The 11,095-nt window shown below is 35.6% G+C and overlaps 1 pseudogene; it reads right to left on the bottom strand.

Annotated features, from left to right (window-relative positions):
* Positions 1-4,344: 4,344 nt before the first annotated feature.
* Positions 4,345-4,440, bottom strand: LOC119000363 (uncharacterized; annotated as a pseudogene).
* Positions 4,441-11,095: the final 6,655 nt, after the last annotated feature.

The following is an 11,095-nucleotide window of genomic DNA, read 5'->3' as shown; positions in this document are numbered from 1 at the left end:
AAAGCATAACCCCTTTCACAGTGGGAGTGATGCAATGAAATCAACCTGCCACCAGGTAGCCATCAACACAAGCTGGGAAAGTGAAGAAAGTGTATGAGTGAAGATCATGGACATTCGGGCTACTTCTTCATGTAACTTATTTGTTCGTTCTAGGCCTGCTCAGGCTAGATCACATATATACTATTTTTGTTGGTAATGGAATGCCAAATTATGTCTTAATAGGTAACAATATGCTCAACTCATGATGGTCAGTTCTAGTCACATGGTAACTGGGTGACTCATGGTTAAACATCCAGTCTCTGCTAAGACTTACTAGCAGGTCAAAAGCTGTTTTTGAAAAGGGGAAGTGGTTATTGTCAGGAGCATATGTTTATGGTATAGTCTTTCCTATAAGTCACCTGGACAACTGCTCAGCTGTTGACCAGGCTAGCTGTCTGATGAGCAGCCCAGCATCACAAAATAGACGAGAATCACACACAGTAACTATGCGTTTCACTCAGCTTTCATTGAAGGCAGGTTCACTTGAAGTAGAACATCAACATACATTAGTAACCTACCCACAATGTAATGATCTAAGAGAAATGTAACACATACAGCAATCAATGCGGGATAATGAATCCAAGTCCCAGTGTCTCAGTCTGCAGGCCCAGGAGACAGAACAGTGGGCAAGGGACTTGACAGCCTCTTACAAAGAAGGATCCCTGGAGCCAAGTGGGCACCAGGGCAGACGAAGTACCCAGTCCAGCAGGGCAGAGCCTCTGGCAACCGATGCCAAGGAGTATCAGCATGGTGTGGAGCAGCACTCTGGGGTGTAGACTCGGCAGTCTCAGCAGTGGTCTGAAGCCTGCCTCAGTCACACTTTGAAAGTGGTGTACTCCACCTTTCTGGGTCTTTTGATAATTTTCTTGGCATCTGCGATGCCAAGTGGGAAATTTTCCCAAGGAGCCTATGGGTGGTACATGGTTGCTCTGCTTGGCAGCCCTGATGGCAAGTGTGGAATTTCCCCAGGAGTCTATCTATGGGGGGGTCCCACTCTGTAGAAATGACTGTTCTGATCATATGTGCAGATATCTTAGGTGTATATTCTTGCCAGATGTCTGCTTTGACTTGAACAATTTCTTTCTTGAACCAAAGTGTCATGGCTGACTGACAGCCATTTTGGTTATGAGTGACTCCACTTTGTTTTCTATACTTTATGCTATCTTGATCGAGCCAATGCCATTTTTTTGGTCCTGCTCTCCATACTTATCCACAGAGGCTGGCTAGTCTTTGTTCCCAAATCATAGAGGCCTTTGCTGTAGTTAACCTGTAGGGCCAGCCAAAGTCTCCAAACAGCCTCACTATCTGCCACTGGCACTTCAAGTACTATTGAATCTGCTGGATCATATGGCTTAGTGGGCAGAGCATTTTGCATCTTGTGGAATGAAAAGGTGATCAAGATCCTTTCCTAATTATTAACTGAATGATGACATGATGGAGAGTTGTTATACCCCGGAGGTAACACAGTGAAAGTATGTTGTTGGTCTTGGCAACTGAAAGCAAACTGCTTCTGGTGGACATTATTGACAGGGATGGAGAAAAAAGGCATCCACGGATGTGTTAATCTATTCAAGAACTGAAATCATACCTTGTATAGTAACTACAATTGAAGTTACCACCTGATTAAGCTTATGAAATCTACTGTCATTCTTTAAAATCTGTCTGCCTTCTGCAAAGACCAAATGGGCAAGTCAGGTTGGATTTGGTGAGAAGAAACCTCCTGCATCTTTAGTTCTGATGGTGGCACTAATCTCTACAATCACTCCAGGAATGTGGTATTGCTTTTGGTTTATTATTTTTCTAGATAGAAGCAATTCTAGTAGCTTCCATTTGGTCTTTCCTGCCATAATACCCTCACTCCAAAAGTCAAGAGGGTGGGATGGGGATTCTGTCAAATGCTAAGTATGTCCATTTCAATTATATTAGATGGAGTTGGGGCAATAATTACAGGATAAGTCTTAGTACCCATAGGCCCCACTGAGACGTATATCTGAGCTAAACCTCCACTGTTCATTTGATCTCCATAAGCCCCTAGTCCAACTGGTAGGGCATAGTAATAATGTTTGGGGACCATATAACTGATGTCAGTTCAGAGAGAGTGTCCATAGTTCCTGAAAGATCTGATTATTGCCTTTTTTCAAATGCAGTTACCCTAATAAAAGGCCATAGGTAACTCTGAAAAAGGCTGGGAGAGAAAGTAACAGTATATTCTTTGGTAGTATGCCAGGACCCTTTCTCAAGCAAGCCCAGCCTCTTTTTATTCCAGGAGTTTTTGTTGTGTACACTAGCTCAAGTCTGGGAAATAACTGAGGGGCTAAAGATTTCTGTCACATAAGTTATACAACTCAGCTGGTTTCTATATAGTGTAGTGTACCTCCTCATGAGTTACATATCATCCCTCACCTTTAGGGTTTGCTGGCCCTTAGACCTAGTTATAGATCTGGAAGCATAGAAGGTTTGTGCAGGTGAATCTGAGGAGGCCCAGCACTGTCTTGAAGGGCATTTGCCTCAAAAGAGGTCATTACAGTTTCATTACAAAACGCAGGGTGATTCTCTCAGATAGAGATGAAGAAGCCAGTTCCCCTGGAGGTGAAGACTCTCATCCCACTGGCCAATAAGACTAATCAGAACTCAGGAGATCAATGTCCCTAGCTTCATCAGGGTCTTCCCACCTGTTCTTATTCCAGCTCTTAGAATTTAATTCCTCCTCAATTAATTCCCTTAATTTAACAGTACTTATCTTACAAAGCTGGAAGTTGACATGTTGTAATTTAGCCAGTCAGAGGATAAGATTCTTATTTAGATTTTCAGCAATCTCAGCCCTGCAGCTATAGAAAATAAGTGTCTCCTTCAGGGCACACATAGTAGCTTTAGGGTTATTTATGAAGCACTTGAGTTGGGAATTCTAATCCCTGAGCTCATCATTTTCCTTCCTCATTTTGTTCAATGACATTAGAGGCAAGCAGCCAATTTTATTACATCAATTAATTTTTGAAAAGTGTTCAGAAGTATCATATGCATAGTCACCTAGCACTTTGCTTCTTATCAGTATTTGATTAGCATTATCTAATGGTGATATTTTGCATATCTCTATCGACAGATTATGCCACGGACTAGCAGTACTACTGAAAATAGGGTCATTAGCATCTTTAAATTTAATCAGATTAGTCAAATTCAGGAATCCCAGAACCAATGCGGAAAACTTATCATTCAAATTCTGTTCCTCTAGAATAGCTATTTTCAACAGTATGCTACAAGATGCACGCTGTGTGCTGCAAGAATTTTTAAAGCGTGCAACACTTGACTGTTTAGTCAGGGCACCAACTTCTTTTCCCTCGGATTGTCAAATTAAAAAATGACAACAGCCAACACAAAAATAGCTGTCTGGTATGACTGAATTAAATTATACTTTTTTGTGCCAGATTGGTAGAAAATATATCTTATGGTGTGCTGCAGAATTTTAGTACTTCATTTATTTATGTCAGGAGATGGAAAAAGTTGAAAATCACTACTCCGGAATGACTGTCATTGTTAGAATCTGTATTTCTCAGACTCTGCCAGAGAAACATTGCGTTAGGATACCTCTACCTCTGTTTCTAGGTCTCTGTCTCTAACCCCATCATCTTTATCTCTGTCACTCATTCTCTCTTTCTGTTTCTCTCTCTATTTCTACCTCAATATCTATAACAATATAGATATACAGACCAATTTTACTGATTTCATTTGGATTGTTCACTCTTAAATGTTCTTCAATTGATTTGTCTCAATCTTAGTAAACCTTTCTTGTACCAGGAGAGGTCTGCTGTTTAGCTCCATTAGTCGTTTTTTTTTTTTTTTTAAGTTACTATAATTTTTAACACCAGAATTTCTNCTGTATTTCTCAGACTCTGCCAGAGAAACATTGCGTTAGGATACCTCTACCTCTGTTTCTAGGTCTCTGTCTCTAACCCCATCATCTTTATCTCTGTCACTCATTCTCTCTTTCTGTTTCTCTCTCTATTTCTACCTCAATATCTGTAACAATATAGATATACAGAACAATTTTACCGATTTCATTTGGATTGTTCACTCTTAAATGTTCTTCAGTTGATTTGTCTCAATCTTAGTAAACCTTTCTTGTACCAGGAGAGGTCTGCTGTTTAGCTCCATTAGTAGTTTTTTTGTTTTTTTTATAAGTTACTATAATTTTTAACACCAGAATTTCTGTTTTGCTCTTTTGTATTTATGTCTGATCTCCTTATGGATACATTCTATTTGGCAATCCAGTATTCTCATACTTTCCTTTAATTGTTTAGATTTAATTTTGTTAGATCTTTACACATATTTATAAGAGATTATTTATAGTTTGTCTCATATATTCAGATACTACACTTGATCTTAGCCAAAAGGCCAAGAAGTGATGTCTCATGTATTTGGTATAGGCTCACTTTGGAATTAGTTTTTATCATTTGCTTGTATTTCTTGGTATAGACCCTATTCACCTGCTATTGTGTGTGTATGTGTGTATGCATAGGTGTGTGTATCATAACCTGTCCTTGAAACTGGACTTTTTAATTGTTGTTGTTTGTGTCATTTTCCCTTTATTTTTTTAAACTTACATATGTATTTACTAATTTTTAGTGTGGTTGTCTCCATTTTCCCTCCATCACTTTTCCCTGCCCCAGCCTCAATCCTTCCCTCTTTGGCTGTGTCTGTATGTCCTTTATAAAAGTTCCTGACAACCCTTTCTCCTTAGCCCCCTCTTAGCCCCTCCTTCCTCCCCTCTGGTCACTGTCAGTTTGTTCTTTATGTCAGTGTCTCTGGTTCTATTTTCCTTGCTCGTCTGTTTTGTTGGTTAGGTTCCACTTCTAGGTGAGATCATAGGGTGTTCGTCTTTCACTGCCTGGCTTACTTCATTTAGCACAATGCTGTCTGGTTCCGTCCATGCTGTGGCAAAAGGCAGAAGCTCTTTCTTTCTTTCTGCTGCGTAGTGTTCCACTGTGTAAACCTACCACAGTGTTTTGAGCCACTCATTTACTGACTGATGGGCACTTAGGTTGTTTCCAGCACTTAGTTATAGTAAATTGTGCTGCTATGAACATTGGGGTGCATAGATTCTTTTGAACTAGTGTTTCAGGATTCTTAGGGTATAATCCCAGAATTGGAATTGCTGGGTCAAAAGGCAGTATCATTTTTAGTTTATTGAGGAAATTCCATATGGTTTACCACAGTGGCTCCACCAGTCTGCATTCTCACAAACAATGTACTAGGGTTCCTTTTTCTCCACAACCTCACCAGCACTTATTATTTGTTGATTTGTTAGTGATGACCGTTCTGACCAGTGTGAAGTTGTATCTCATTGTGTTTTTAATTTGCATCTCTCTGATGACCAGTGATGTTGAGCATCCTTTCATATGTCTCTGGGTCCTCTTTATGTCCTCCTTGAAGAAGTGTCTCTTCACAACCTGCTATATGCAAAAAAAAAAAAATCGACCAGAAACCTACACCATATACAAAAATAAATTCAAGATGGATAAAAGACTGAAATATAAGCCAAGATACCATAAAAGCCCTGAAGGAGAACATAAGCAGGAAAACCTCAGATATTCCAAGAAACAATATTTTCACTCATATGTCTTTTAGAGCAAAAGACCTAAAGGAAAGAATAAACAAATGGGATCTCATCAAAATAAATTACATTTTATTGATTGCGCTATTACAGTTTTCCCAATTTTCCCTCCTTTGCCCACCTCCACCTAAGCATCCCCTACTCCCTCAGGCAGTCCCTACACTATTGTTCTTGTCCATGGATCATGCATGTAAGTTCTTTGGCTATTCCATTTCCTATACTGTACTTCTGCAACTGGACATTTTAAATAATATTTTCTGGCAACTTTAGAATTTAGACATTTTCAAGGTTTACTGTTGTTTCTGTTTGTTGTTATCATAGAGCTATTTATATTTTTTCTTCCAACTATCATGTGGAAGAATTTCATTTTATACTTTTTTTATGAAATTAAGGCTTTCAAAAATTGGTTTGAATTACTTGATTGTATGACTTTCTTCACATATAGTTTCTAAAAATAGTACTAAAAATAGTTTTAATTACTTGCAGACACTAGATAGACATATCTCTCCATGATATTTAATTTATAATGGGTTAGTAATATTTCGATTGGTTAGATAGAAAATGTTCATTTGTAATTGGTTCAATTGAAATATAGATAAGTTTAAAAAATCATTATTTTTATCCTTTGCCCAAATGATGACACAATGAAGATCAAGTATAGCCTATACACATAATAGAAAATATTTAGAGAAAAAAAAGAACACTGATATTAAATGTTTGTGTTTAGTGTATATTGCCAGTTCTATCTTTCTTGTCTAACAGAGAGACATGTTATCTTTATTAACCTGAAATGTCATACAAATCTGCTTTAGGAAAGTGACATATCTATCTTTACTCTCCTAAAAGGTAAATAAATCTGATTCAGGGAATGAGACATTTATAACTTTATTATCCTGAAATATAAGTTTACATGTTTCAGGAAGAGACATGTCTATATTTCCAAGGCTACCTGCTACTCAGACATCCTTGAATAGGCACTGTGGAGAAAATAAGCTGTGGATGTCTTTGTAGATGTCCAGGAATTTGAGTAATTCATGGAGAATTGTACCTCAAGGAAAGATATTAAAGCCTTGGAACAAAGCACCATGTTTTATGTCTGAATTACCTATGTATGAATTCTGTGTCTGTATTTTCAATGACCAAACGAGGTCTCTAGGTGAGTGGGTTGAAAGACAATCTCACACAAAATAACGCTTATTTTCATTTTGTTGAATATTTAGCTTATGAGCTAATATGTATGAATGATACTGAGCATAAAAAGGAATGAGGCCCTCTATAGCCAAGAAGACAAATGAGATTCTATCAAAACCCATGAAACTATGTTTTTCACTGAGAAAGACTGAAGAATTTAGGAGAAAAAAATTTGAATTATTTAATACTTTAAAATAAACTTGAACTATATGGAAGCATATGTACCTTTATTTTTATCATAAATATAGTTTTTTCTTTTTCTTTCTTTGTAGCTTAATTTTATTATATATTTTATTACCATTTATCCTCCTTATGAACCCTTTTACCTACTTTGATTTGATTGCACTTATTTCCTGCCATCAGAAGAAATTTAACTTTTGCTTGACTTCTAAATCATTGTGTTAAAATAAATTTTACATTTTTCTCTAGTTTTGCTATTGAAAATCTATCCAAGCTGCACACATTTATGCCTGCACACTAGTAACATTTTTTCACATTGCTTTTGTTTGTTTTACTTATATTTTGAGTAACTTTCTTAGAATAGAGAAAAATATTTGGCAAAGTGAGTCAATATGTTTTACTAACTAGTTATATATATGAAGACTATTTTTTAAAATATTTTATTTATTTATTTTTTAGAGAGGGGGAAACGGAGGGAGAAAAAGAGAGAGGGAAACATCAATATGTGGTTGCCCCTTGCACACCCTCAAATGGGGACCTGGCCCACAACCCAGGCATGTGCCCTGACTGGGTATCCAACTGGTGACCCTTTGGTTCACAGGCCAGCACTCAATCCACTGAGCTACACCAGCCAGGGCTCAAGAATATTAAGAAAATTAGTTTTTATAAAGTTTTATTAAAATACATTTAAATAAGATCAAGATAAAGAATGAAAATCCTAATCTGTGTTATAGTAAGAGGGACAGAAAATAGCTTGGAAGTTTTAGAAGTTCAGAATTTATTTATTTGATATACAAATAACCTAGAATAGGTTAATTAATCTTGTCAGATTAATCTTGAAAAAAGAACAAAGTTGTAAGAATGACACTATTTGATTTCAAGGCATTAGAGTGAAAAAGATTTTTGTCTTAATGTAAGAATTTGTGTACCCCACAATCCACTGTGAGTTTTTTACACTATTATAGATGTCCCCTGTTTTCTCCCTCTTTACTTACCTCCACTCATCCCTGCACACCGCCTCCCCTGGCCTTTACCACAATATTGTCTATGTCCATGGGCTATGCATTTTGTTCTCTGTCTATTATCTTCAGCTTCTTTTTTTCCACTCCCCCCACCATTTCTCTTCCCTATGAAATCATTTCATGTATCCATGCCTCTGATTCTATTTTGTTCATCAGCTTATTTTATGCATTAGATTCCACTTATAGGCGAGATCATATGGAATTTGTCTTTCCATGACGGGCTCCTTTGCTTAGCACAATAATCTCCAGATTCATGCTGTTGCAAAGAATAAAAGTATCTTCTTTTTTTACAGTCACGTAGTATTCTACTATGTTAATGTACCACAGCTTTTTATCCACCCATCTACTGATAGGCACTTAGGCTGTTTCTAGAACTTGGCTATTGTAAATAATGCTCCTATGAACATAGGGGTGCATATATTCTTTCCAATTGGCATTTTGGGATTCTTAGAATGGTGTGGCCATTATGGAAGACAGTATGAAGTTTCTTCAAAAAATTAAGAATGAAACTGCCTTTTGGCCCTGTGTTCCCACTTCTGGGAATATTCCCAATGATCCATTGGTTTTTGACAAAGATTCCAATAATGACTAGTTAATAGAATAAGAAAAGATAATAAATTTTTAAAAAATATTACTAAGCCATACAGATAGCCATGTAGAAAAATAAAGTTAATTTTATCTCACACACCAAAAAAAAAATTTAAATAAATCATGGACCTAAAATTAAAATATTTCTCACAGAAAGAAAAATATAAAATAAATGATGACTTTAGTTAATAAAAATATTTTAATAGTACAGGAATAACTCAAAATATAAAAACAAGGATACTTAAAAATTAAGTTAATAAAAAATTAACTTTCTTCTAAAGTTGATGATAAGCTAATGAAAAAGCAAACGATGCATTTGTAAGCAAGTTTATAAATTATATCCGATAAAGATCTTGTACAGAAAATATGTAAAGGACTGTGCTTACTAAATACTAAAAATGAAAACAATGTAATTAAAAATTAGCATAATATATGAACATGTATTACTACATAGTTCAAATAACCAATAAACATATCAAAATATGGTCAACATAATTATTCATCAAGGAGATGCAAATAAAATTCACAATGAAATATTATTACATAACAACAAGAATGACTAAAGTTAAAGACTTTGATGATACCAGTAATATTAAGCTATGGAATAGGTGGAACTAATATATTTTTTGACAGAAATGCAAAATATTACAGCCAATTTGGAGATCCATTTGTCATTTTTTTCATAAATTTAAAACATCCATTTAAGATGAATACTTGTGATAGTTTTTCCTTTCCCTGGTTATGATCTTTGTTTTGATGTCCAGTATTAATATAGTCACTCCAAACTTATTTTGAAAAATTTTCATGGCAAATCTTTTTTTATGAGTTTGATTTTAATTTTTCTGTCTTTATATTAAAGGTTTTTCTTATTTACAGTATTTAATTAGGTATATTTTCCCCTTTTGACAAAGTCTGCTTTAAGTTGGGGTGGTTATGTTATTTGTGAACTTGGGTCTGATATACAGATAACTTACTTTTAATTACTTTCTTTCAAAGTGTATTGAAACTATGTTAGAAAATGCCCACAGTAGCCTTAAGTCTGGAGCTGATTTACCCCCACTGCTAAGGAAACCCCCTCTGAGTACTCTACAGTATCTCCCACATATAATTTCTGCTTATCCAGGTCTCTGGAAAGTCTCATTCTTCCCATGCTATGTGAATTTCAGAAATTTTTTGTCTATTGCTTTTTGGTGGTTACTGCTAGTGGGTATACTCCAACTGAAGGCTGAGAGGACCCACATACAGCTCTCTGTCCCTCTCTACACATCTGTCTCCTGTGGGTTATTCTAGTTGCCTCTCAAAAATGTATCTCTTTGTCTTTCAACTAGTCTAATTTCCTGGTTGTTTGAAAAAACATATTGACTTTAGTCCCCACTTCTTAATCATGACAGGAAAGAGAACTTTGTTCTTAATATTTCAGTAAACAAGTAATTGACCCCTCTCTGTGCTGTTATATTAGCAGCAATTAGGAATTGGTTTTGAAAACTGCTAGTTTATGGTATCTGTCTCTCTCCAGCAGTTTCTTAAGTAGCATGAAACCCATTCAGCTAGTCATATAAGATATTCTTCATTAAGGTTGACCATAAGGTGATTCTTGGAGAGGCTAATTAGAAGAAAACAAAGTGTAACATTTAACCATCGGTTATTGAATTTTAGACAATTATTTTTTAATAATTAGAATTGGGTAATGAAAAATACATACTTGTTTTTATAATTTTCCACAACATAAGTCAATAGTGTAATGCTTAATGATTAATTTGGTAAGTGCCAGGAACACATTTAATAAAATGTACAAACATTCCTGATCAAGCCTCTTAGATAAATGGAAGCAATTTATACAACAAAGAATATATGTCAAGACACCATACAACTTCCTACTAAGGGATACAGCACTAAAGCCTTATTGATTGAATTCATAAAAGAGAGGTAACAGTAAATGTAAATGACTCTTGAAACACAAGAACATAACCTTCCTGAAAAGTGTAAATGGAACTTGATTCATAGGAAACATTAAGCTTTCCTGGGTAAAAATTGTAAGTCATGAAAAAATTTTCATTTCCATAAATTTGTCCATATATTGAATACATGTATAGTGAAAAGGCAATGGAATTTTTTAACATTGCAAAAAATTTCTACAGTTTATTTGGAAAAAGTTCTGAGAATAGATTTGAAAAAATTCAAGGACAGGCTAGCACAAGTAGGAAGATCCTCAATCATATATTAGAAGAAATTAAAAGATCCAGTTTATTTAAAACAAGGTTTCTATTAGAAATTCCAGTAGCTAATCTATGTGTCCTAAAGATGATTATTAGCATTTCAAGTCAAGGAGAATAAGATTATTTATTCCCTTATGCTTTGTGGAAGATAGACTAATAATGAGGAAAGTGAATGAGAAAGCTAACCCATGCCACATGAGTAGTGTTATAGGGCCACCATAGCAAATCACCACAGCAACTGAGTGTAAAAG

The sequence above is a fragment of the Sturnira hondurensis genome, unplaced genomic scaffold (genome assembly GCF_014824575.4).
Source record: "Sturnira hondurensis isolate 20B ecotype Veracruz unplaced genomic scaffold, ASM1482457v3 Scaffold0015596, whole genome shotgun sequence".
Classification (NCBI taxonomy): domain Eukaryota; kingdom Metazoa; phylum Chordata; class Mammalia; order Chiroptera; family Phyllostomidae; genus Sturnira; species Sturnira hondurensis.
The sequence above is the reverse complement of the archived record's forward strand: the minus strand, read 5'-3'. Positions and strand labels throughout refer to the sequence as shown.